Source organism: Dermacentor andersoni, chromosome 1, assembly GCF_023375885.2.
Source record: "Dermacentor andersoni chromosome 1, qqDerAnde1_hic_scaffold, whole genome shotgun sequence".
Lineage (NCBI taxonomy): Eukaryota > Metazoa > Arthropoda > Arachnida > Ixodida > Ixodidae > Dermacentor > Dermacentor andersoni.
The window spans coordinates 164,325,616-164,351,778 of NC_092814.1; positions in this window are offsets into that span (position 1 = coordinate 164,325,616).

Sequence of the window (26,163 nt, forward strand, 5' to 3'; positions counted from 1 at the left end):
CATTCCCTGTTTGTCCTCACGTGAGGATGTCGCAGTTGTATTCAGCAGACGTGCGAACGTCGTTGCAATGCTCTGGCTCTTCACATACTCTAAGCTTCGGCATATTGTTGATGATGCCTTGTCTCTTAAAAAAATTAATTATGGGGTTTTACGTGCCAAAACCACGATCCGATTATGAGGCACGCCGTAGTGGGGCACTCCAGACCGCCTGGGGTTCTTTAACGTGAACCTAAATCTAAGTACGCCGGTGCTTTCGCCCCCATCGAAATGCGGCCGCCGTGGCCGGGGTTCGATCCCGCGACCATAGCCACTCAGCAACCACGGCGGGCGTCCCCCAGCTTGTCACACAACTTATGCACATGCGTCGAACATGCCGAACTTATTCCGGATTCAGCCGTATTCTTGTGAGCCTTACGGCACTGAACAAACGCGTGCTAGATCTACGCGTCGAATGATTACGTGGACGTTCAGGCGCGAATCGCTAGCTCTTAAAAACAGCAAGCAGTAAGTACATAGCAAGCAGCAGTGCGCCCCATCACGTCCCCGGACACCTGGCATGCAGCGTTCGTATACATATGAAAGACTGAATGTGAGCCAACCGAAGAAGCGATATTTACAATGGAAGTAAGCCGTTTCAAGGGCAAAACCTGCCGCTGAACTGCGTTCTACACTTCGTTTTTCTAAGAAAATGAAATGTGCACGCAGTTTCGCCAGTATTCGTTTCGCTCGTAGACTAGGTTTCGGAAGTTTTTGGGCCTTAGAAGCAGTGGTTGCATTTGTTTCAAGGAAATCAAGTTTACATTCAGTGCTTATTCCATTTAAGAAAAAGAGTTGTGCTTGTACGTACGTACAGGAACAATGGGTTTGCGATGTGACAGTCATGTGGATCTTGTTTTCATGTTCTCGAGTGACGTGTTTATAGAGTGGTGCATTCATGAGGGCAGTTGTACAATCACCTGCCCAGTGGCGTATTTCTGTGAACTTTACAAGTTGCCTCCGCGTTTTCCTTTCTTTCTTTCTTTCTTTTGCTTGTAGAAATTTAGCGCTCTTATACATGATTTCATGTAAGAGAAGAGCGACATAACTAGCGTCGCCTACTGCTGGGTCAACATAGTAAAAGAAAGTAAGCTTCTAATGCTGGTACGATGTCTTCCAGATCATACTGCAATACAGCCATGCCGAGAACGATTTGCTACTCGTATTTTAAATCTTTGATTCCTTAAGTCCCTTCATGACGAATTATAGTCTTTAAGAATATAAGCGTGGCCGTCTTAAACGTTTGATATCACAGTTGCAGACACTTACAGGCACCACTAGACGGCAGTGTCTATGTGATAAGCACACATGGATGGGCTATTTAACTACAAGTTACTAAGGAATGAAAATAAGAGAATTCGAGGGAACAGGGACAACAGGCTGTCTAGCAATTACGTTAGCAATAAAGTAGCAGTTACTCTAGTGAGAATTGGCGACCACAATATTAGAGGAATTAACAAAATAAATATGGTTCCAGGCTGTCATGATCTCGTCACTGGGTGAAAGAGAACTCAGCTGTCGATCGCTGCACTCGCTGGAAGCGTGACGAGGATGCTTCACAGAACCCTTACATTCCGGTAGAAGTCTACATCACACTGTTCATCACTTTTCATAGCCCTTTGGAAAAAAAGATTTCCTTCGCATATTAGGCCCCCTGTTTTGAGGTACACCGAAGAAAAAGCGTCGTACTGCATAGGATGATAGGGCGGTAGGAAGCTCCAGACAGTTCTTTTCTTTCAGCTCAGTTCTTTTTTTTTTTTTTTTCATTTCATAGAGGAGATGAGTCTCCGTGCTGGGCAGAAGTCCTTATGCTCATATTTTCTGGTTGCCGCCATCCGTCAACTAAAAGCGATTACAAAACACGGATTAATAGACTATTAGATTAAGATACAATTCTTAAGTAGGAGCGACGGACGATACGACCTATATGAAATCACAAATGGATGGACTATGGACTATTCAGCTACAATTTACTAACTATCTTAATTAAAACTTTAGGAGGCACATGGTAATTGCAGAATTGAAAAGAATTGAAACCAGCGATTACGTAAAGTATATCCCTTCGACAGAAATCGTGTACCTAACAGTGATATTAAAAAATACGCCCTCAAAACCTACGGCATATGCATTGCTGTTCTTGGTATTATAGTTTAAAAAAGTCCATCAATTTGAGATTTTACCAACTATAGCTTAAATGAATATAGTTCTGGTGTTCTCTAAAGTTGTTAATTAAACTGTTATTGAGTGAATTATAATTCATTAGCATATTCATAGCTGATCAATACATCCATCCTATATCATGACCACCGCCGCGAAAGACATGTTGCGAAAGAACAAACTCCTAATATCAGTACGTTATTTTGCGGGTTTTTTTTTAATCGCTTACCTCAATATACCCGGTATTGTTGGGGAGAGGAGGCTAGTCTCGGCATACGAAGAAACCTCATTGCTGTGGATATCACTTTGCCAAAATTATGCTATGCATGCCCCCCGCCCCCCTCCTTTTATGCCTTTCCTCCCTCCGCCATGCACGGAAAACCAGAGAGAGAGAGAGAGAGAGAGAGAGAGAGAGAGAGAGAGAGAGATGTCGCGCAGTCACGTCCAGCAATCGATCGACCCAAATCCCCGAATTTTCATGTACGCACACGCTGAAAACAGAAAAAAACGAGATAGATAGATAGAGAAAAGTAAGGGCTACCACTCGTCCGGCCTGTGACGACCCCTGCTTAGCCTTTTGAACCCGCTTCTCTATCAGGTCGCGTGCCTCGGCTGAGGGAATTCGCGTGTGACGGCGCCGGCGGGTGCGGCGGGTGCGGCCGGTGCCCAACGCTCCGCTGCAGATCGAAGAGCAGGCACACGCAAGGCAGCGCCAGGCGCCCTTGCTGCATGAACAATGGCTGTGCCGCGGCAGGCCTGTTTACCGACAGGCTGGCGGAGGAAGAACCACAGATGGCATCTCGGCAGAGCGCCGTGCGTTCGCGGGGTATCATGTGCAGCGCATCGGCACGTGGCTGCACGTGCTCGCGCTCAGTGACGGGCAAAATCCAAATATTTAAAGCAGCCCGCTTCCAGTGTTTTTCTTTTCCGCGCTCACGCTCATGTTTTGACGAGCCGGGACAAGATTACGGGAGGAACGACATCAATGCGCGAGCATCACTGAACAAGACGTCGTGACACACGCGCGTTTCATTCAACTTCTCTCGCGCCGTCGTACGCGTGGCGTGCGCGTGGCGTTCGAGTGTTTCCGACCACATTAAGGATTAAGCCATTTTGGATCCGTGGCTGAGACGGGGTATGTCGGATCGATCGTACGCCAGTAACATCAGTGTAGCACAAATATCGCGCTTATACCATTCCACCACAGTCTTGCGGAGGTTGTGTGGGCGTGACAAAAGCTCGGGGTCATTAGCCGTTTCGAGATAAGGCCGCGCATAGTGAAGTGAAATTGCAGCGTCACCCACGCAGCTACCGGGGTTAAAAAGCGCCTGCGCGTTGTCGGAAGGCGCTGACAAAGGCAACCAGTGATCTAGATGAGACAACAGAGGGAGGGGAGGATCCTGGTAAGAGCTGGTATTTTCTTGTCCGTTTTTCCTTCTCGCTGCAGCGCTCATTGCTGACATCCTCCTCCTTCGGCACGGTGGTTTGTTTACGCAATAAATCCGGTCGGAACAACACAAGCGCGACAGCCGCACGGCCGGTGGTGCTTGCTGTGCGCGCCGCGCCCGCGGCCGGGCCCGCCGTCCGCCCCCCGCGGGCCGCTATAAACATGGCGACGGCAATGGTGGTTCGGGAACGTGGCGGCCATGTGTGCAGGCGGGCGTTCATGGAATCCAGGCGGCGCTGATCGGGAATGAAATTCTCGTTGCGCCCCGTTGTTATGAGGGCGAGGCTGGTGTTTGCACCGCTTGTCCGCCCACTGTCCCCCTGCGCGTAGACCACCGAGGCGACACGCGCCACTGCTTAAAACGGTCTCTGGAGTCGCTTTTCTTCAGGCGCAAACTGGCTGCACGTATTTCGTGCGCTAGCGTGCTCGCGGAATGACGTGCTGTTCCAGACCGATGACTGGAGAGACGTTCAGAGATTCCGCCTGCAGCTGAGTTCTTTGCGCGCTGGCTCGGTATCGGCTCACTCAAGCCACTGAGTGCAATGTTTCCATAATCGGCTGACGCTAATTCCCCCCAGTCAGCGCACAGACGTGCTTCGATCCAGCGTCAATGTCCTGCAAGAAAAAGATGAGAACGTGCAGGCAGCAAAACGCCGTAATGCAGCCACAGAGTGTCGCAGGAGAGGACAAACCATCGTGCAAGGACATTCACGCACATTATTTTCACGTGAAATGACTTTCAGATCGATCAGCATTGGGTGTCGCTTGCTAAAACCACATGTAACACGAACATGTAATACCACTATCGTTTACATCTTTGCAACTGTACTACTACCTCACCTCACCATTGGGATCATTGCGCAGAGAAAAGAAGCCATTACTCGATCATGCATCGGTCGCGTACATAGATGGCGCTGTTGTCGCACCACGCATCACGCAATCCAAGGTAAAATTAGCCTCTCGCTCGTCGTTTAGAAAGGCATAATTTGGCAGTACGTTTGTCGATCCGAGCGGGAGTGATCCCGTTTGAGAGAGCTCACTCTGCCACAGTAGGTATAATACATAAAACTTAATTTGCGCATTTCATTGCGTGCATTGATTTACGTGCATTGATGTGCGTGCTTTATTACGCAGGCTGTCCTGTCATGTTTTCAAGAATTTATACGCAAGTAACTATGCGATGCAACAGCAGGGAGTCCTTTATACCTCTGTGTGATTCCAGATATGCAAGCTGGCAAACTCACATTTGCATTCCGCATTGTTTTCATACAACGTCGAGACGCACTGCTTTGGGAGGCCGCCATCAAAATGGGAAACCATTTTTGTTTTCTACAAAGTGGCGAAGTACGGGAAACTAGTGCCGGTATAATGTACGATTCCTTTCACTCTGTTCTATTCTTCTCTTACCATCCACCGGACATGACCGGCCGTGGCCCTGGTGGTAACGTATAGGTGGAAGGCAGCTAGGACCACTGACGAAAAGGACTGGAATTTCAGGAGGTTCGTTACATCATTGCGCTACCGTAGAGCCTGTGATTTAAGCGCCACCGCCGACAATCAATCAATCAATCAATCAATCAATCAATCAATCAATCAATCAATCAATCAATCAATCAATCAATCAATCAATCAATCAATCAATCAATCAATCAATGCTTTTCCTATTATGTTTGCTAGATCTAGCTCGCCACTCGAGTCTCTGGCGCGTTATCGTAAATGGTCGACTCGCATTGGGTTTTTTCCCAGCTGCCTTTTGGCGCAATTCGCAACAGCCGCAGCCAATCAAAGTTAGACAGCACAAACATCGCAGTACATTTAAAGATATCGAACAGCAAAGCAAATTGTTGAAGTCGTTACCATTTGTCAGATAAATGCTGACATATGCGTCAGAGCACCTTCGATTGCGTTTCGTGGATGTAGTCACTTTTGTTCTTAGAGCGAAAGAAATATAGGGGTCACGAACATCGAAGGTGAGCGGTAACGTGGAACGGGTTTGTCTTGACCTGCTCTCTCTTGCTTTCCTTTGTTGGTGTTGTAGTTTTTTTTTCGTTGTTTTTTTCATTCAGATTATTTCCTCGTGTCGTGCATGGACATGATAATCTAATGTTGACTGCACCATTGTAATAACGGAAGGAGACAGTCCTCCAGAGCGTGATCTGTGATCTGCCTCTCCTTTCTCTTTCTCCTCCCGTTCGGTCTTTCCCTGATTCTTCCTTTTTACAGTATGTATGTATATGTTGCGTGATCGGGAAAAATAAACAGTTGAAAGTGTTTGCCTCGTCCCCATTTATGCATGCATACGCCTTTCTTATTTTTTCCCCCTGCTTCTTCATGTTGCATGTCTTTTTCGGTAGCGCGTTTCAATCACCAGTGCGTTCTTATGAGATGTGCAGCAGCGCTCGCCCTTCGCGATGCCTCGACGTGTTCCTTTGCGATCTCTTGCCGACTCTCACGTATACATATAACCATGCCCCGAATAGCCACTCGCCGGCCCGACATCCTGGGCTGCCTTCATGCGTCGTGACACTCCCTCGGGCTAGAAATGCAACGACGGCTTCCAGCGGAGCAACCGACCGCGTCACTGACGACCGCACGTGCGAAGTCGCGACACGAGACGCGCGACTCACGCGGCAAGCGCTCGTCCTGCCCAGTCAGCAACGCGATACGACTGGCGCCGAAGGGGCTCCTCTTTTTGCGCACTGCTCGGCGCTGGTCTTTGCGGTGGTCGCTCGGCACGAGCGCACACAGACACACGGCTATGGCGCGTATACGGCATCCTTCGCACTTTGTGACTTCCCTTTCTCCCCACTTTTTACTTATCTCTTAGGAAGCACTGCTTCTGTGCCGGCAGCAGGAATGATTGTCTTTTACTCTGCCCTCTTCACGCATCTTTAGACTCGTGCCACGTGGTGGGTTCCGCGAGTTCTGTACACGAGGGCGGCAGCGCACGTGGCGTGTGCGCTGCGACATGTGCGCTCAACGGCCGTATACACGCGTTGCCGAGGCATGCAGGCGCGGGAGCGCAGAAGGCGCCGCATAGAAAGTTAAGACATACTGTCCTTTTCGTTGTGAGGTCAACAGGTGGTAAGATGTCGGGTCGCAGATTCAGCTTTCGCGTGATGTCACTCGCATGCGTTAGCCTAATTTGTTGACCTTCGGAGAAAACAGAAAGGCGCAGTGGAAAAAAACAAAAAAGGCGGTAAGTTGCGCGCACATGAAATTGGGTGTCGCTAGTACAATGTAAAGTGTTTAAAATAGTATGGCTGCGCTAGGCAAAACCAAACAACACGCGTGTGAGCAGCCGTTGGTAGCGGTCACTATAACTGGTGAAGCTGTAATAACCATTTGTAAGCGTTGCCCCTTCCAGGCAATAAAAAAGTGACGGGAAGAATGATATGAATTGAATTGAATTGCCTTTACTTCCAGAAACATTCAATTTATGGGGGTTTGAGGAAAAAGTTACACGCAACTACTCGACCGGCCTTAAAACCCAGTCTGAGGGCAGCAGCGGCAAGCACAGGCACTGATTCAGAACCGACAACACAAACAATACATTACAATACGATACAATGTTGACTTCAACTTGTGCCAGAAAAAAAGAAAATTTCAATATAAAAATAACACTACAAAAGATCAAAGAATCCGCAGTTTAAACATGAAAAAAAAGCAGCAAATTGCGAATTTCGCAATTGCAAAAAGCAGCATGAAACAGCAAATTCAGTCATGATCAACTTTCGCTGAAAAACTCATACAAACGCGAAACAGGGCAAGAAGTGGCATCCATGCTATTGCGCATGAGTGTCTTTAACAAGCGTGGTAAGTGATGATGTAGCATTTGAAAAGTGTAGTTTGTTCGAGGATGGGGGGGGCGGGCACACGCCATTGTTCGGGTGATCGTGTGTTGTATTCTGTTCTGTTTCTAACTAACTGCGTTAAGGACGTAATGTACGACTGATTTTGTTTCTCGTCCTTACGATAGGCTAATGACAGCCTGAATTCTGACAGAGAGTGCAACGCGAGTAATTCCAGCTGTTTGAAGAGAGGTGCAGTATGAGCACCTGCTGGAGCATTACAGACAGTACGAATTACCTTTTTGTGAAGCAGGAATAATCTATCTAAGTTGGCAGCAGATGTCGTACTCCACACCAGACAGCAGTAGCGTATGTGACTCAAGGAGAGAGCACTCTATAAGAGAAGTTTGGCTTTGTGTGGCAGCGGTTTTAAACTGAACAGTATTCCAGCGACTTGCGCAAGTTTTCCTGCAAGAAAGTCTATGTGGTCAGTCCATCTGTAAAAAAACAACAAGAAGATGAGAAAAAGGACACTTCGGGCGCAGTATGCAGTTCCCGGCACACTTGCCTATAGAGCGTGAGAACGGTGCACTCACAAGAGCAGAGAGAGCTACTTTGTCAAACGTAGGCATTTCTGCCGGCATCTGTCTAACCACCTATGCATGGAGGAAGTTCAAAGAGGAACTTCAAATGTCTGGCACCAAAATGTCGAATCAAATGTTTTTCCTTCCCGTTCTCGTTCTGGTTCATCAAAAACGGTTCAGTTACGGCTCATCACTGGAGGTAAAAAAAAAAAAACTGTTCGAACCGCTTTGAACCGGTTTATGTTCGTTTGCACAACCGAAGAATAATTACGAAAAACCGCCGTAAATTTATGTATACAAAAATTATAGTACGTAGTGCTATAGTGCTGTCAGTGTTTTGCCCGAAGGGAAACTCCCTGACAGCGATAGCAAAGCAGGAATATGGTCGATCCAATGCACTTGTGGGAATCAACGTCAATGGAAGCTTTGTTGACACTTCTCAATTAAATGCTATGCAAATAGACACATGATGCGGGCAATTCTATTTTAATTCCAATTACGCGCAAGCAACTGCTTACGTTCTTCTTCCATCACACCAGACTTTTGTTGTTGCTTGACTTCGTGGTAAGGCGCACTTAACTTTTCGTGTTCTGCACCGTGTTTTGTAGCATAGCGAATAAGTGCCTGCCCGACAAGGCGTTTCTACTTGGCTTTCGTGGTGGAAACGTATCTATTTACAGCGATGAAATCGAAGACAATGAACAGATGGGGGAGAATATCGCACGACTCATATTAAATCAGGGAGCTTAAATTGAATTCGACTTTATGCGAAAGGAGCGTGCTATGATGCTGTACCCTTTAGCCATTTTTTTTGCGGTCCATTTTCGTCCCGAGTGCTGACTCCGGTTTGCGAATGAACTTCTGTCCCCTGAAACAAGCGCAAAATGCCACACACTCCCACAATGTGGGGTTTTATACGCTCAGGCCTTGCCTATGTGTTCTCCCATCCAAGACACTGCGGAGGCCCCCACCACACGGCCCATGTGACCCACGCGACCGTGGATTACAGTCTCCAGAATTGGCAACGTTTGAGTACGCCAACACCTGGATTGGCCCAGTTTACTATTACACTGCCTCCGGGATCGGTCCAGCTTTGATTACATCATATCCGAGATCTTCCCAATTTTGATTACATAATATCCGGGATAAGCCCAGTTTTGATTATACCATGCCCGGGATCAGCCCAGTTTACATTTACACTGCCTTCTGGATTGGCCCACTTTACACGGCGAGAAACCGACCGAGCATATACAGTCCAAGCCCCGTGGAGGAAGGCAAAGGAAGCTTCACTTTAAGAAAATAAGTATGCGCTTGAAGGCGGATATTTGTTGCAACTAAGATACTCCGATACCATTTGTTGCTTTATTGCACAATTCCGCAGAGAACAAAACCGGCCGCCGGCACTTCTGTAGGGCCGGCCACTAGAGATGGATTTATATAAGGTGATTGGTCGGTCTCGCGACTTTTACGTCGTGTATATTTTGCTCCTCACATTCCTTCGTTACGCCCTCACCAGGTCTCGGCCAGTCATCTGGTCTTAGGTTAGAAACGCCATTCCAAACCAATGGTGACCACGTAAAGCGGTTGAAGGGGCAAAGAAGCTGTCGCATAAAGCTCGACGATACTCATGAGCTGCACGAAAAGACTGAAGAAAAAACATTCGTGCTGTGCTACATTCCACACGTAATTAGTTATAATTAAAAAAAACATTGTGGAAGCAGACCTCAGGAGAAATACGTCATTCCTACCGTATATACTTCAATTTACAGACCATTGTGGTCAGAAGTGACCGCTTAGCTAGGAACCGCTTCTTCCTTTGAACGATTTTACTATATATAGATCTCTCACCCTCGAGTATAACTCTTTGACAGCCACAAACTTTTAAAAGACTCGAGAATGTATTACTAATCTGCCTGCGCCTCCACGAGCAACGCTGAAAACTGCACTAACGGTGCTGCCACTTATAAAATTACAGCAAGACCGTGTGACTTTGCATATGAGGTGACACATCTGAGCTATTTCAGTACCGGCAATGCATGGATGAAAAGCTCCAGAGAAGGTCGCTTGCCTCTCGACAATATAGCGCGAGTAGACACAGATCAGAGTGTCTCGTCACAGCTGAATGTGTCCCATGCACGCCTCTCAGTGATAGTGGTGTCTGACAAACGGCATGCATTTCGACAGGGGTGAAATGCACGAGCGCCCGTGGTCCCGTGCACTGGGGGCACGTTAAATATTCCCTGGTGGTCAAAATTAAACCAGGGTCCCCCACTACGGCATGCCTCATAATCAAATCGGGGTTTTGGCGTGCAAAACCCCAGAATTCAATTCAATAGAATCCATTTGACATTGATAGTACTTCATCTCTGTAAGTTGAGCTTTCTAATAAAGCATGCTCTACTGTTCTACTAAACAACCACAATAGTCACAATACGGATTGATGGTTTCCCCCAAGGCGACACAAATAACTGTTCGTGAATGCAATGTTCGGATGAAGTCAATGATATAGGGTTTTTTGCTACCGTGAAAGTTAACGTGTAAGTTTCGACTTCACCAACTTGAAAAAGGGGGGTACCAGCGAAACACAAAGGACGCTCACACAAGGAGAAGACGTTGGACACGGACGGACGATTTCGGGACTGGATCGACTAAATTCGTTCTTGCGTTGTCAATCGTAGGCCACTGGTTCGAGCCAACATGCTTTGAGCGTGCTCCGCCAGCGGGGCTGGCCGTCATTGCTCGTACTTCTCGCTCTGTGGTTGGCTTTGGCGGCAACGTTTTATCAAGACACCATCTCTGCGCGCCAGGCGAGCCTCATTAGTCGTCAAGCTGGAAACCAATGGTTCATCTTATTGCACTGTGTGGTCTGTCACACATATTTCAGCAGCCATATTCGTCACACAAAGGGCAGTGAAAGAAGCGGTGATGCAGCCAATCAGGCACTGCTCGATATCAGAACTATCCCGACATACGAACCTTCGGTACACGGAGCAAATGCAGTTTGCAATACACCGTTCCCACGCTCTAGAAAAATTGTGCTGGGGCTGCACAAGCACTCTGCGTACTGTGAAATACCTTATACGATTGAAAGCGCTCTTTGGGCATGCCACTTGTGATCTGACGCGTACAGGCTACTTTTCTTCGTCCGTTTCATGAAACAACGTTCTGGCTCTTATCAATCATAATCATTTGCCAGTTTTAATAAGGACAATTGCAAGCTCAGACAAGGAAGGTGTAACCATCATATTGGATAGGATTAATTCATCATCTCCCATAAAGCGCTCCGATTGCACAGGGCCGTTTGTAGCCTCGGGGAAGGACTCTATATTATGGGTTTTTCCGTTGTCCCGTAGCCACAGACGCCAAAGCTGTGTTCGTATACACTGCCCGAGTTTAAGAAAGAGCAGAACTACTTTTAAATTATGGAGCGATGGGAGGCAATTTATTCCAATGTAGCTCGGTCGGCGATAGAAAGGAATGCCAACCAAAAGGGCGTGGCATGTCCTCGTGCAGTCGCACAAGAATGGGCTGGTGTGCCACGCAGTAGCGGGTGCACACGCCATAAGATGTTGCACCGCCAGTCACGGCGTGACGAATACGCCGGTTCTTCTCAGGTCACAAAGCTTATCAGCATCGTTCATGCTCGATATTTGAAATGGAGACGAATTTGGAACGTACCCACTTGAGTATCACCCACCCACGCACCTCTTGAGTATGATCTTTAAAGCCTGTAGTCACAGAGTGCCTGTACAGCATGAAACTGCTATCGTGAGAGCACACCGAGAAGCGTTGCGTACGGACACATTTATAAGCCGTCAATCTACAGATGTGTCTTCTGTAACGTCTCCCAGCTTTTAACCCTCTAATTAAAATAATAATAATTTTAAAAACGTGCATATAAACCTTGCAGCTTCTTTGAAGCCGATGTAGATCCAAACGGAGTACTTGAACAAAATTTTGTGAAAGTACCACCGCTCTAATGTCTTTAAAGTATACGATGGATTTTTAAAAAAAAAGGAGGGGGGCGGAATCAGCGTTAAAAGCAAGCCCAGCTTTTAGTTTTGCAACTACCTCACGTGGCATTACTTCGTGTGTGTTCACGCGTGCTCCTTCTAGTGCCATCAGCGGCTATAACGTGTGGCACACGCCAGCAACAGGCTGCAACATTTCGACAAAATTGCTATTTTTTTTCTCTCTCTCTCTATTTCTCTACCTAAGCCAGCGCTCTCCCCATCTGCCGTGCCCAAGCATTTGTGTCAGAAGCCGCTCATTGGTCAGCACCTACCCCCCCCCCCCCCCCCCAACCCCGGCCTACTCTGTACCGTGAACACGTTGAGTGCCGCTTCGCTAAAAAAAGAATGAAAGGTACAGGACGAGAGCTTTAATGCTGGAGGTGCCACTTCCGGCGCCACTTCCGGAAAGCCAGAATCGTCGCCTCCGACAGCGCTCGTCTAACTGTCATTCGTCTGCGCTCTAATGTAGTCAACGCATCGAGGGTGATTTATCATCTCGGCCTGCGCCAGGTTTTGAGCCGGACATTCGCGGAAGCGACGTCGCGTCCCATTCTAGCGCGCAGCTTCAGCGCGCCTGGACGAGAGAGGCTCGCGCTCCAGATGTTCTTCCTCCCCGCCCCTCGCGACAGTCTCGCAGAGACAAGCCGCAGCCAGGTCTGATGATTTATTCCCCACCGTGTTTCGGCGATATTGTTGCGTTTCTTTGTATGCTCTCGTCCTCAGGCATCCGCATTAAAATCAGATGGTTTTCACCGATCCCTTACTAAGTTGCCTCGAGTTCAGTTGCCCTGGAGCGCAGACGAATTCAAACATGAGACACGGCGCAGCCCTACTCTATATACGAGTGGAAATACCTCACTGAGTCGTTTAAAAAATCAGTGAACCCCTAACCCGGAATATGTCTCTCTTATGCTAACAACTCAATTCCCTTCTCTCCGAAAAGCCAAACCACCCCACCTTTTTTCTTCTCCTCGACGCATTAAGACATACATCTGGCGCGAAACTGCTCAAAAGAATTTCATGGCTAACTTTAGAATTTTCTTTCGCTAACGCCGCACTGCTCGCCTCGCCGGGCGCTCTTCCGGCGGTGCGAAATCTGGATGGCAAATGCAGTGCCAGATGGAATGCTCGAGCTTTCGGGCTTTCAAACGCAACTGTGGAGACTGAAATAAAGGGTTGAACTTTGAGATCGAGGTTTGCAGCTGGCACGGAAGTGACGTCAGGTGGCGCATTAAGTATTCCTCCCGACCGAAGCAGCAGTGCAACAACCAGCGGTGTCGGAGGGGGCGGAAGCGCGCCAATGGCTGCCTGCCCATGTGCCGACGCCGCACGTGAGCTGCGCTCGCAAGTTGGAGGGGGGAGGGGAGACGCGGCGCCAACAGCTTGGCTCGACCCAAGGCCGGGGCCCCGCGCCCACTCTTGCCCACGGGGAGGAGATCTCCGGGCGATCCGGAGCGGCAGAGAGAGACAGAAAACGGCGCGCGGGCGCGCGGAACCAAAACCCAAGGTTCCATCGGAAAACGGCGAAATAAATAAAAGGCCCAGGAACGCGGTGCGGGCGCTGCGTCCTCTTCTCGCTGCCGCCAGTAGCAGCCGAATCAAAAGGCGGGGACAAGCCTGGTGAGTCGAGACAAGCCGCGGCGAAGAAGACGCGTCAAGCAAAGAAAAGAAAGCGGCTCCGCGGTGCCCCCTGGTATATACGACGAAATAAATATACGCGCCCCTTCACCGGGGGTACAAGAAGCGCGCCTAAAAGTAGCCCGTCTCCCCCGTCCACCGGCCGGCGCCGGAAGCCCCTGGAAATGGCGCATCACAAGCGCAGCGAGGATGGGGCGGCACGCGCTCGGCACGCGCCGGGCTCGCGCGCGTGCGCCTGGGGGTCACGGTTGCGACCCCGCCGCGCAGGGTTCCCTCATCCCGCCGTGTAGTTCGGGGTCGCCTTCGACGGGGCGACCAGCTTGGCCCCCGCGGCCACGTGCCGATGGCCGGCGGCCGACTTCTAAGCGGTGTCTGCGCTGCATGCCTAATCTGGCCGCAGACGACGACAGCGGCCCCGCGTGTAGGTAGCGAGCGGCTGGGCGAACCACCCCGGCCCGCGTATGGCCGCAGTGTTCCCTTTCTTGCTGCCTTTTCCTAACGAGGCGAACGCCCGTGAACAGGCCCTGCGTTCGCCATTCTTGTTCTAGCTTTTTTTTTTTTCTGCTGTTTTCTCCGTTTCCTTGGCTCTCGGCAAAACCCAGCTGTGGGCTGAAGGATTATGTCGTGGCTGTTCGGAGCCCCTGGAGGCGATATCGTGCCTCGCCTCGGGGCACTGCCCTGGCAACGTGTTCGACGGCGAAGGCGGCCCTTGGATTCCAGTGGGGCCGTTTTGCGAGGAAGGGAAGCGCCATCTGAGTGGTGTCGCTGGTCCCGAAGGACACTTTAGGAGGCGAACTGCAATTTGATATCGTTTTCTTTCTGACGATTTTATTACACGCTTTAGCGACAAAGCTTAGTTTGTCGCGATGATTTTTAAGCCTGAAAGGACTTACAACTACGACCAATGCAACTAAAATGTATTTTTTTTTCTTTTGTGCTTAGGTTGTCTTCTTTCATGAGACAGGAGCCCAATGACGAGCAGTGACACCTGACCATGGAACATAGAAAACGCGAAAAGTCAAAGATCACGCTTTTCTCATGGCGATATCATCATCATCATCATCAGCCTAGTTACGCCCACTGCAGGGCAAAGGCCTCTCCCATACTTCTCCAACTACCCCGGTCATGTACTAATTGTGGCCATGTTGTATATTATATCAATTATAAAGAGTCCTCGCACTCGCGGGATCGAATCCCGGCCACGGCGGCCGCATTTCGATGCTTGCGAAATGCGAAAACACCCGTGTACTTAGATTTAGGTGCACGTTAAAGAATCCCAGGTTGTCCAACTTATTCCGGAGTCCGCCACTAAGGCGTGCCTCATAATCAGATTGTGGTTTTGGCACGTAAAACACCATAATTTAATTTTAATTAAGGACCTCCGCATAATACAGTTCCTTCCGTTACTCCGTCGGTCGGTTGATCGTCATCACAAAATTCCGTTGAGGAGCAGCATAGAGACCTCGTCTCCGGGTGGAGCGCGAACTCGTGACTTTTCCGTTGTGAACCATGTGTTCTAAACCCAGGACAATCCACCAAATGTTACCCACTGATTACACGGCAATTACACGCTAGAGGACTAGAGAATGATTTTGCAAACAACGCTATGCTGAGATAGGGAAAAGATACATTTCTTAGTATGTGCAGCCAGATTTCTTGCTTGATAAGTAATGAACCTGATGCAATTGTCATTTGAGTAATCTCTCTATCCGCATCGTAATATGGAGTCGACATATTGCATATCATATGACGCATTGTGACGCGCTTGCATAAACGCGTTTATTCGAATAAACATTAGTTCCTCTCGGCTATCGCCATTACATCTTTTTCGCTCTAGAAAGGGAAAAGTTTCGTAGTCTAGCACAGAATTGCAGCGGGTCATCCCGTATGAACGTAGTGTTTTCTATATGGCATAACTAATACAGTGAGGCCACCGCTAGTTTTTAAGTAAGTGTATCTGAAGTCAGGGATGTCTGTCGTATACACGCTCAATAGTTAACACGCGCTCACAGGCAAAATTGTGGACGCTGTTTCTAAAGGCCTTTAAATAAGCATGTACACGGCAACCAGCAAAAATTCGTTTCTTTTCGCTTTTTTTTTCATGTTTCGTACTAAAACAAATAAATAGAGAAAGCCAGCGCTAGTTACACTGCCTTTAATAACAATCATGTAAGGACTTAGGACTCGACGAATCTACATCTAAGAATGCAAAAACGTAGAATCGTAAGGACTGAGGACCATAGATGCTCGGGCTATGATATTATTGGAAACTGACTATATGCACGATATAGATAACTTGACGAAAGAGGGTTATACCAATTTTTTGCAGTACATACACAACGCGCAGCGTTATTCTGTTCCATTCATCAAAAAGTTTATACAGCGCTCAAAAAGTGTTTGAATGTAGTTGTACTCGAGAGAGCATCTTTACTCGTAGCCGGCTTCACATGATGGTGTCGAACTAGATAGGAGAAACGAGTGAAGGGCGAAGTGGTGCATCTTTAAAGTCAGTTCACGTCAGTTCGAAGATACTCTTACCATGCTCCGCATTAAGGGAAAAAAAATCCCTAATTGTTTTCTTCCTAAGTTCCGTCGGTCTCGCCTGGCAGCGATTTAGCTGACTGGTAAATTCATTGTCGTGTGGACAGGGAACATTTGGGAACCTGATCAAGCGCGCTTATACCGGAGTCTAAACGTGATCAACATCCAGCGTCGACAACCCCAAAGCGCGTAGTCCGCCGGTAAGAGACGGCACTTTAAATTAAATTATGGGGTTTTACGTGCCAAAACCACTTTCTGATTATGAGGCACGCCGTAGTGGAGGACTCCGGAAATTTCGACCACCTGGGGTTCTTCAACGTGCACCTAAATCTAAGTACACGGGTGTTTTCGCATTTCGACCCCATCGAAATGCGGCCGCCGTGGCCGGGATTCGATCCCGCGACCTCGTGCTCAGCAGCCCAACACCATAGCCACTGAGCAACCACGGCGGGTGGGAGACGGCACTGAAACAACAGCGCTTGTTTTCGGCTGCCGCACCGCATTCGTCGGCATCAAAGGTCTCACCGAAGTAGTCCCGGGGAGGGCTCACTGTGATCGATGCGACCGCGCTGCATTGTCACAATACGCTGTGGGCGCTCGTCGCTCATGCAAGTGATATACATCCTCAAAGGAGCCGTGTATACGAACGAGATCTCTCAGTCTTTGGGACAAAAAAAATATTACAGATGGCCACACATCAAGATTTGACGCAAGTATGGCTATATTCAATCAGCGTTCGTCGGATGGCTATTCAGCGGTCCAAAAATAAAGTGAGATGCGCCGATTGTCGATCGCTGTTGTAGTTGTTGAAGTGACACATGTTCTTTTGTCGTACAAGTGCTAACATTGTACTCCTGTATAAAGACTGCATAAAGCAAGATATTTCTGGCGTGTAGTACGTTGGCAGCCCACTGAACTTCTTCGGCATTCAGGGTCTGAGGCGACGCGCACTTCACACTCTCGGTGCTGTGTGCCGGGTTACTCAGAGATTGCCAGCGTTCTGGACCACTTATAGAGCTTTACGTGGTCGTGTGCATTCGTTTGCTTGAGTGTACTTCCGTCGTCCGGGGCAGTGTGCAAGGCGAATTCTCACATTATTGAAACCGCACAGAAAAAGAATTGTGACCATTTTTGACCGACACTTTGACGAAAAGATTGCCTTCGCGATGTACGCGCTAACAAAACAAAACAAATATGTAGTTTTAGTTCGAGACAGGTATATATTTCTTTAATGAATTGATTCACGGCTCAGTCGCTCAATCCCCGGCTCTGAATCACTTGCTTGGTTATATTGCTTGGCATTGCAGTTTTCATTCTGTTCAGTGAAAATGACTCAGTTCCGGTTCAACAAACTAACGTTTCAAAGTGGGTTGAAGCGGTTCATGTTCATTTGCAAAAGCTAAAAATGATTGCACGAAAACAGCATACACTTATTTTGCATTAAAAAAAAAAAAAAAACTCTACGATGCTCATGAGCGGCACGGCGAGACTAAAAAAGAAAAAAAAAAGCGCACGTGCTGTTTTTGCACGTGGTAGGCGTTCTCACGCGTGTACCACTAACACATAACTGCCTCCCAGATACTATCTCTCTGTTAAACGTAATCATGAAGCTATCGAGGACGTCTCAGATGCGTTTGCCCAATACTTTCAGTCAGTTTTCATCAGACAAATCACTGAAATGCAAAGAGCACGCCCAGAAAAAGAGCGAAGACCGGATAGAATAAATGGAAAGCTGAATTCATGTAGTATCGATATCTCTGTAGCAAACTGTATGATCGTGATCACAATAACTACATTAGCTCAGCCGAAAATTATCTTTCTAAAAAACCTAGAAATTTCTGGAAAAAGTCTGCAACTGGGAGGTCAACATCAAACAAAACAGATACTATCTCTCTGTTAAACGTAATCATGAAGCTATCGAGGACGTCTCAGATGCGTTTGCGCGATACTTTCAGTCAGTTTTCATCAGAGAAGGTGACCCAATTTCATCCGACCTTCCGTTGCTCAGTGGCGATGCGCCAAGTACCTCGTTGTTTCTTAGTGAAGAACTTATCGCCAAAAGCATTCGCAGCTCGCAAAACCGTGGCTGTCATGGGGACCTGATGGCATTGCTATGACTCTTATTAAATAGTTCAGTGATGTGCTTGTTACAATCCTAATTTGCATATACAACACATGCTTCAAAAAACGAACATTTTCTGTAACACGGAAAACCTGTCGTGTCATTCCCGTCCACAAATCTTGCTCGAAAATAGACGTGCAGAACTACAGACCGATATCTCTCCTCTGCCTCGAAAATTTTTTAGTCTGTCCTGCGCACATTAATCGCATGCAGCGTGCAGAACAGCCTAATACTTAATCAACATGAGTTTATACCGGGCTGTTCAACAACAAAAAACATCGTCACTTTTTTTACATGTGTTATGGTTGGCGTGTAACACCCCGGGCAAAAAGGATGCTCTACCACCATGCCTCATCGAAAAGAAGGGTGAATTCCTAATTTGCTGTGGTTGTCTCCGGTGGTTACCGGTCTGGCAGGTGCACCGCAGTACTTACAGGCCCCTTCGTGTGTGTGCGTGAAAACCCTTTCCGCGAATCAGAGATGAGCCCCGGGCTGCCGCCAGCGGAGGCACCTTCGTGAAAACGTCAACTGGGAGAATGGATCAATCGCCCATCCACACCCACATGCCCTTTCCGCGAACCAACGACGCGCTAAAGGGAAGGGATCCGCTGCCTACGATCCTCAGGACCCGCGGGTTGCCACCAGCGGGGGCAAGCTCGGGAAAACATTGTCCTGGGAAAATGGGTACCGCCGCCAAGCACCGTGGGACTGACTCGGTGCACATCACGTGACATTGACATGAGAAAGATCCCGCCTGCGAATTTAGTGGGCCTATTTAAAGGGCCCCGCAATGTACTTTTTCCCTTCATTCTCTTCTCATCTTTCACCAACCATTATATAAACCGTGCAAGTTTCGCACTAGAAGTCGTCTCCCGTCCCTGCCTGATCGCTATGGTCTACCGGACGCCTGCAGCCTGCCCGCAACGCCACGCTACCCAATAGTAACGCCGGTTGAGGTTGAAGAACCAGGCGTCGCAACAACTGTCGGCAGCGGTGGGGTACGGTATACCCTGGAGAAAGCAACACATGCACGCATCGAAATCGGCCGAGAACAGGAGTCAACTTGGCACAGTTTACTGTGACCTAAGCAACGCGTTCGATGTTGTACCTCAGTCCCTGTTGCTTCCAAAGTTCTACGAAACCGCTGTTTCCGCACCTTTAATGCCTTTGCTGCGGGGCAACCTGTCAGACCGACAATGCTAAGCCACCTCCAATGGACAGTACTCAAGCACGTAAATAGCTACCAGTAGTATGCCACTGGGCTCTGTCCTTGGACTGCCTCTCTTCTGTCTATCTGTAAATGATGTATCCAAAGAGATAAGAACTCGTTTTTCTTGCTTTATGTGGACGACATAACGATATTTAATGAAATTCTGAGCCTTCGAGACTGCATTCTACTTCAACCAAGACATATCCGCCTTTGCCGATTGGTGCATGTAAAACAACTGTAGTGTTAAACTGGCAAAATACGAAAGTAATGTCATATACATGCAGGACAGGTGAGTTCCGTTTCCCTTACCACCTGAGCTTTGCCCAGGTGTCTAGGAAGTGCTAAGTTATTGACCTTGGAATCATCTTCAATTCCCAGCTCACCTTCTCGCCCGACATAGAACGTGCAACTAAACGGGGCCGGCGCACCTTGGGCACAGCAAGTCGAATCTGGAGAGAGTTCAAAAACGCAGGTGTATTTCTTAAACTGTACGCATCTCACTTCCGACCTCTGCTGGAATATACCGCTTTTGCTTGGAACAGTACTTGCCGGCCTAACGAAGATCGAATAGGCAGAGTTCAGAGGAAACCTGTCTCTCTACATCGATATCAATGCTCCAGGCAGGTCGGCCGTGGACAACAGCCTCGCCCTCAGTCCTTGCTCTGTCAAGAAGACTTGGACTGTAGACGCGCCAAAGCTGACTTAACCTTCTTATTCAAGCTTGTAAATGATATTGACATTGATATTGAATTGATATTGATCTAATGATATTGATATAGATAATCATTGATATTGAATATGTTAGTATAAGGCTTCCGCGAAAAAAAAAAAAGACTAAGGTGCCTAGATCTTTTCATGTGTCTACTTCTGGGGTCTCAAAGAATCCTTTGGCCAGGATTCTGCAGGCCTGCTACGAACGTTCACACCAATTTGACATATTTCACAAACATTTGCCCACTTTGCAAGCAGCACTCGAACACACTTTATTACCTATTTCCCGAAATATCAATGTCCTTTTTGGATGTTATATGGTGATACCCTTAATGGATAACACGTTGTAAGATACGGACCATTTCTCAGCAACGATCAAGTTCCCCGAGCGCCACCCCATGCAAAATTGCCGCGTGACTGGCCGCTCGAGGCACTTTGCGTAGACTGACTGACTGAAAAACTTTATTGGTAGAAGTATTTGCAGGGATTCGCGGGCTGCTTTCACGCTCGGAAAGATACTTTTAAGTGGCGCGTATTGAGCAAGAGAAAGCTGTATCGTGAGTTTTTCATGTTGCTCAACAATTTTCTCATTGACACTTTTCATCTAATTACAATGTTTGAGAAGTTGATTATTAATTAAGACTAATTCTCTAATTAGGCGGAAGAAAAAGATAATCTGAGTATCTCTAAGCGACGGCAAAGAACATTACCTTGGTTCTGTTTAGCTGCGTGGCATTCACATATTTTTAAACTCTGGCTAAAGTTAGCTGGGACACTCTGTATAGACACACTGTGGACACGGTAGAGCGGCATCGCTGCGGCCGATCAAGAATCCGATTTTGCTTTTTGTGCAGTTTATTGCCGTGTTTGGCACATGCCTACAATTTTTGGATCCAGAGATCCCCGGCTATTCATCCCCAATGCTGCTGTCGGCCCCGATCTTCGATAATGCGTCTTCCTGTCATCAGCCCTGCTTTGACGATGGCATCGTGGCATCTCTCCCATCTACGACTGGTCGACAACACTGCCAGTGACTACAGCGACGTGGCATGATTTAAGGAAAGCGCAATACCTCGGCACCTCGAGTGGGCAGGATGCGGCACCAACGCGGCCGCTCAATAACACGATTTTGCTTTTTTCTGTGGCTTAGTAAACCACCCTCTCTCTACTGTAAGTGGTCTAGAAACGTCTGCCTGCTGCTCTTACCATGCACAAGTGGGCTTCTTGAGTGCTCGTGTGAATGCGTGTTTGTCACAAAGCTGTTGCTATGTTGTGGAGACGTTGAACTAAGCCCTGGACCTGCGAACAATGATCCAAACAAAGACATATTACCTGCTATCACTAAACTTTCTGCACCTACAGCATACCATTAAACCTTGTATATATCTCTCTCTCTCTCTAAACGTTCTGCAAAACATGACCACCGCCACGGTGAAGTCATGAATGCTCTTGACGAGCTAAAGATAAGACAAGAGACTTTAGCGCGAACTGTGGCGGACCTAATAAGATTATTGGCGGTTGAAACATTTCTGGAATCATTTGACAGTTCCACAGTTGTCAGTGACGTGGCCCGTCTAGTCACGGGACAAGGCGCTCAATTATCGACTGGATGACCTTGAAGACTAGTCCATACGAGATTATTTATTGTTCTTTGGAATACTTGACAGGCCGACTGAGACGTGGGTACAATCTAAAGTCTTTGTTTGTGATACCTTGTTTTATCAAATTAAGTTGCAAATTTCGGACTATGAAGTTTCCCTAGTACACAGATGAGATTTTATGCAGTTGCAAAGACTGGACCAATTAATCATCAAATTTTCGCCGTCTAAGGCTAAGGTGCAGAAACATAAGCTCAAAAGGTATGGTGTATTCGCTAGCGAATATTTTTGTAGAACTACCACGGAACTCAAGGACAAAAACTAATCAAATTTGGAAAGGCAAACGAGCAGCCGTTCTCGCTTCGTCTTAATAAACTTAACATGAACAAAAATACACACGCCTGCTGCGCAGTAACTGACAGTGTAGATGAAGTCAATTTATGGCAAGTAAATCCAAACCGAGTGTCTGTCGAAATAGTTTCCGCTGCCAAAGAAAAAGTGCAGGCTTTCAGGACGACCAGAGATGGGAAGTTTCAGTGTCAGCGTCGCTTCCTTAGCATCGGAGAAACGCCTTTTGATGCTCTCAAGTGTAGGTGGCCTGAAAGTCAAGCCCTTCATCCCAGAGTCATACACGCGAAACGTTGGGAGAGTAAAACATGTGCCTCTGCAGTATACAGACTAACAACTCCTAGACTTCCTGAAAGACGCAGGAGTTATATCGGCACGCAGACAGATAAGGTATTCCCGCCAAGAAGATAGAGCAGTAAAGTCACATCCACTTCACACGGTAATTCTGACTTTCAGAGACGATCGCCCTATTACAGGAAGAATTTACTTGGGTTTCACCAGTCACCCTGTCGAGGAATACCTAGTACCAGCACTTCGCTGCTATAATTGCCAGAGATTTGGACACATGGCGAAAACCTGCCGCAGCACACGTCGAATGTGCAAACTGTGCGGGGAACCATGCCGCCTCCTTCTCAGGCTGCCCTCAGAAAAAGGTAGTGACACAAATGCGTCGACATGAACTAATCCATGGAAGACAACCACGACGCAATGAACCCACACCAAACCTTGAGATTGTTCATCAAGTGCCAGATCACCCACCTCAGCGGGCACCGGAACCACCACAGCCAAGAGCACCAACAAACTATCCCTCCTCTAGAGAACAACCAACAGTGCAATCAAGAGACCAATCAAGAGGAGTACGTAGCCGTCACCATTATAAGGTGACTACGTCTCTTTCTTTTATTTTCATTTCAATAAAAAAAAAGAGGTTCACAGTCAAGCGCCCAGTCTTATGCATCAGTGCTACGGAAATCCAGACGACAACAGGCAGAAAGTAATACACAAGAAAGCTCCAGTACTCGCACACATTTCTCTCAGCGACCTTACGCATCTACTGCAGAAGTAACACCAGCTAATAGCGAACATACCACAGCAGCGGTGACACAACTGATTTTGCCAATGCTTTTCGCAGCTCTTAAGGCACTGCCGGAAGCAAACAACCTACCAGAAGTGAAAGCCTTGTTGCCTCTAGAAGCACTATTGTGTCAACAATCCGGGCCGAAACTGCGGCAGGCAGTACATGAATAACCGCTACAAAAATGTCTCCATATTTCAGTGGAATGCCAACAGCCTTCGAAGGAAGTGTGCTGACTTTCGTAAACTGCTTGTGCAATACAACTTCCCAATACTTTGCATTCAAGAGGCGGGAATCAATGACGACTTTCGCCTCTCGAATTATGTGATATACAAGACTTCTCGTCAAGGTGCTGTTAGCAGAGTGCTCCTGTGCGTCAGAAGGACCTACCATCTTATCAAATTCAGTCCAGTGATTCAGACTTCCCGGAATTCATCGCATGTAAAGTATCCTTTGGCAAGCTCTGTATAACAGTGATTAATCTATATCTACAACCTTCAAACCGGATTTTAGTAGAAGCGCTTGTGGATATCTTCAAAATAGCTCATTCTAATGTATGTATATGTGGTGACTTATATGCACACATCATCTGGGGCAGTGATCATTGTGATGCACGGCATAACGTTATTGAGTGCGCCATAGATAAATGCAACTTGACTGTTTTAAACGATGGGTCGACAACATTCCTTCGTGGATATAATTACTCAAGCTGCGTAGATGTTACGCTGTGTTCACATGATCTAGTGAAGGGTGTGGGATGGACAACAGATATCGAAACGCGCGGAAGTGATCATTTTCCCATCCTTGTTAATCACCCTAGCATGCACTATGATATCGGGCGTTACAGCAGACTAACCAACTGGCAAGCTTTTCGGTACCGCCTAACGGATCAAATTAATCAACATGCAACAATGGAAATATTTACAGAATTTTTGCAGGATAATATGAACATATGCAGAAAGAAGGTCCCAATTCCAAAAGATTATGCTGCAGTTGACGGAGAATATGAACACCTAAGAGCCATCTGACGCCGATCCGAAAGAGCTTACCGACGGAGCAGCAGTTTAGAAGCCTACAGAAACACTCAGAAAATACACAATGTAATGCGCAGACGAACGGAAAATTTAGGCAAACGGCGCTGGCGCGATTTCTGTGGCACGCTGTCTCCTCACACGTCTGTCCCACGAATTTTTCTAGTAATTCGTTCTTTAAGCGGACCTGTAACACAGAGCTTCCCATTTCGTGCTCTCGCTGTAGCTCGGGACACGTGTGAAATAATAGTTGCCGATGAATTTTGTGAACTTATTTCCAGACCTGATTTTTCATCGCAATGTGCAGAATTTGCTATTTCAGTAGTGTTGGCTAAGCGAAAAATTACTGCGTGCTACTGGGCCCAACATCCTCAAACTTTCACATTAAGCGAGCTTCAATGTGCAATTGTATCATGCCGCCAAAAGTCCGCTGCTGGGTTGGACGGCATTACGTACAATATGCTAAGAAATCTCGGACCGACAAGTACAAATGCTCTCTTAGGCATCTATAATAACTTATGGATAGAGGAAACTGTACCTGACTCTTGGAAAGTCGCTTGAATCATACCAATTTTAAAACCTGGTAAGACGCCCTTGTGCCTTGAATCTCTCCGCTCTGTTAGTTTGACAAGTTGTTTCTGCAAAGTAATGGAGAAAATGATTCACGCGCGACTTCAATGGTGGTGTAATGAAACGAATGTGTTGTCCAACTACTTAGTAGTTTTTAGAAAACATAGATGCACAATGGATGCAATATTAGTTATAGTAACCTGTGTGGAGCACGAGCGTGCACGTGGAAACATGACTATAGCAGTATTCCTAGACATCAAAAGGGCATTTGACACTGTTAGTCACGTTCATGTTCTGCTAAGCATGTTGGAACTTGGTCTGTCTGGCAGGTCCTTGCGATGGATTTCTGAATTTCTATCAGGTCGCAAAATATTTGTTCAGACGGGTGAAGGAAAGAGTGCTGAACATCTTGTCAAACAGGGAGTACCACAGGGAAGCGTACTCAGCCCCTTCCTTTTTAACTGCGTCATGGCTGATTTAACAAAAAGGCTGCCATCACAGTTAAAGTTTTCACTTTATGCAGATTATGTGTGTATTTGGACATCTGGGTCTAATGCTCAACTACTTCAGATGGCATTGCAAGATGGCATAAATATCATCGACCAATTTTTGAGAGAGAGAGGAATGGTACTATCACACGCAAAGACAGCTGTATTGCCCTTCACTCGGAGGCAGTTAAAAAATTTCACTCTTAATCTGGAAGGACACCCTCTAATGATTGTCACACAGCATCGATTTGTTGGCATAATACTTGATAGGCAGCTATCCTGGGCACCCCACATAAAAAAAACTTGAAAACGAGGTCAATGCCATAGTGACTGTACTTCGCAGACTTGCAGGCACATCATGGGGCGGATCAGTATCGTCCATGCTGACTGTTTACAATGCATTAATACCACAAAAAATTGCGTATTCCGCGCCCATCTTACACGGACTTTCCCACACGTCAGAAGAGCGACTTCAAAGACTTTTAGCTAGAGGAATACGCCTATGTCTAGGAGTTCCCCGAGGGACTTCTAGTTCTCTTGTAATAGCTGAGGCTCGCCAATCACCATTTCCAGTTATGCGAACTACAGAAACATGCCGGCATTATTTCCGTCTTCAAACCCAGCATAAAAACCACCCATTGGATCTAGACATGATGAAACGAGATAGAAGTGAAATGTTTGGCGTGCTGCTTCTGGCTGCGGGGCTGCCAGAAGCAGCACGCCAAACATTTCAGGGACTGCGTTGAAGGGGTGGTCTACGAAATACCCCTAGATTGCGGCAAGTCATACGTCGGACAAACGGG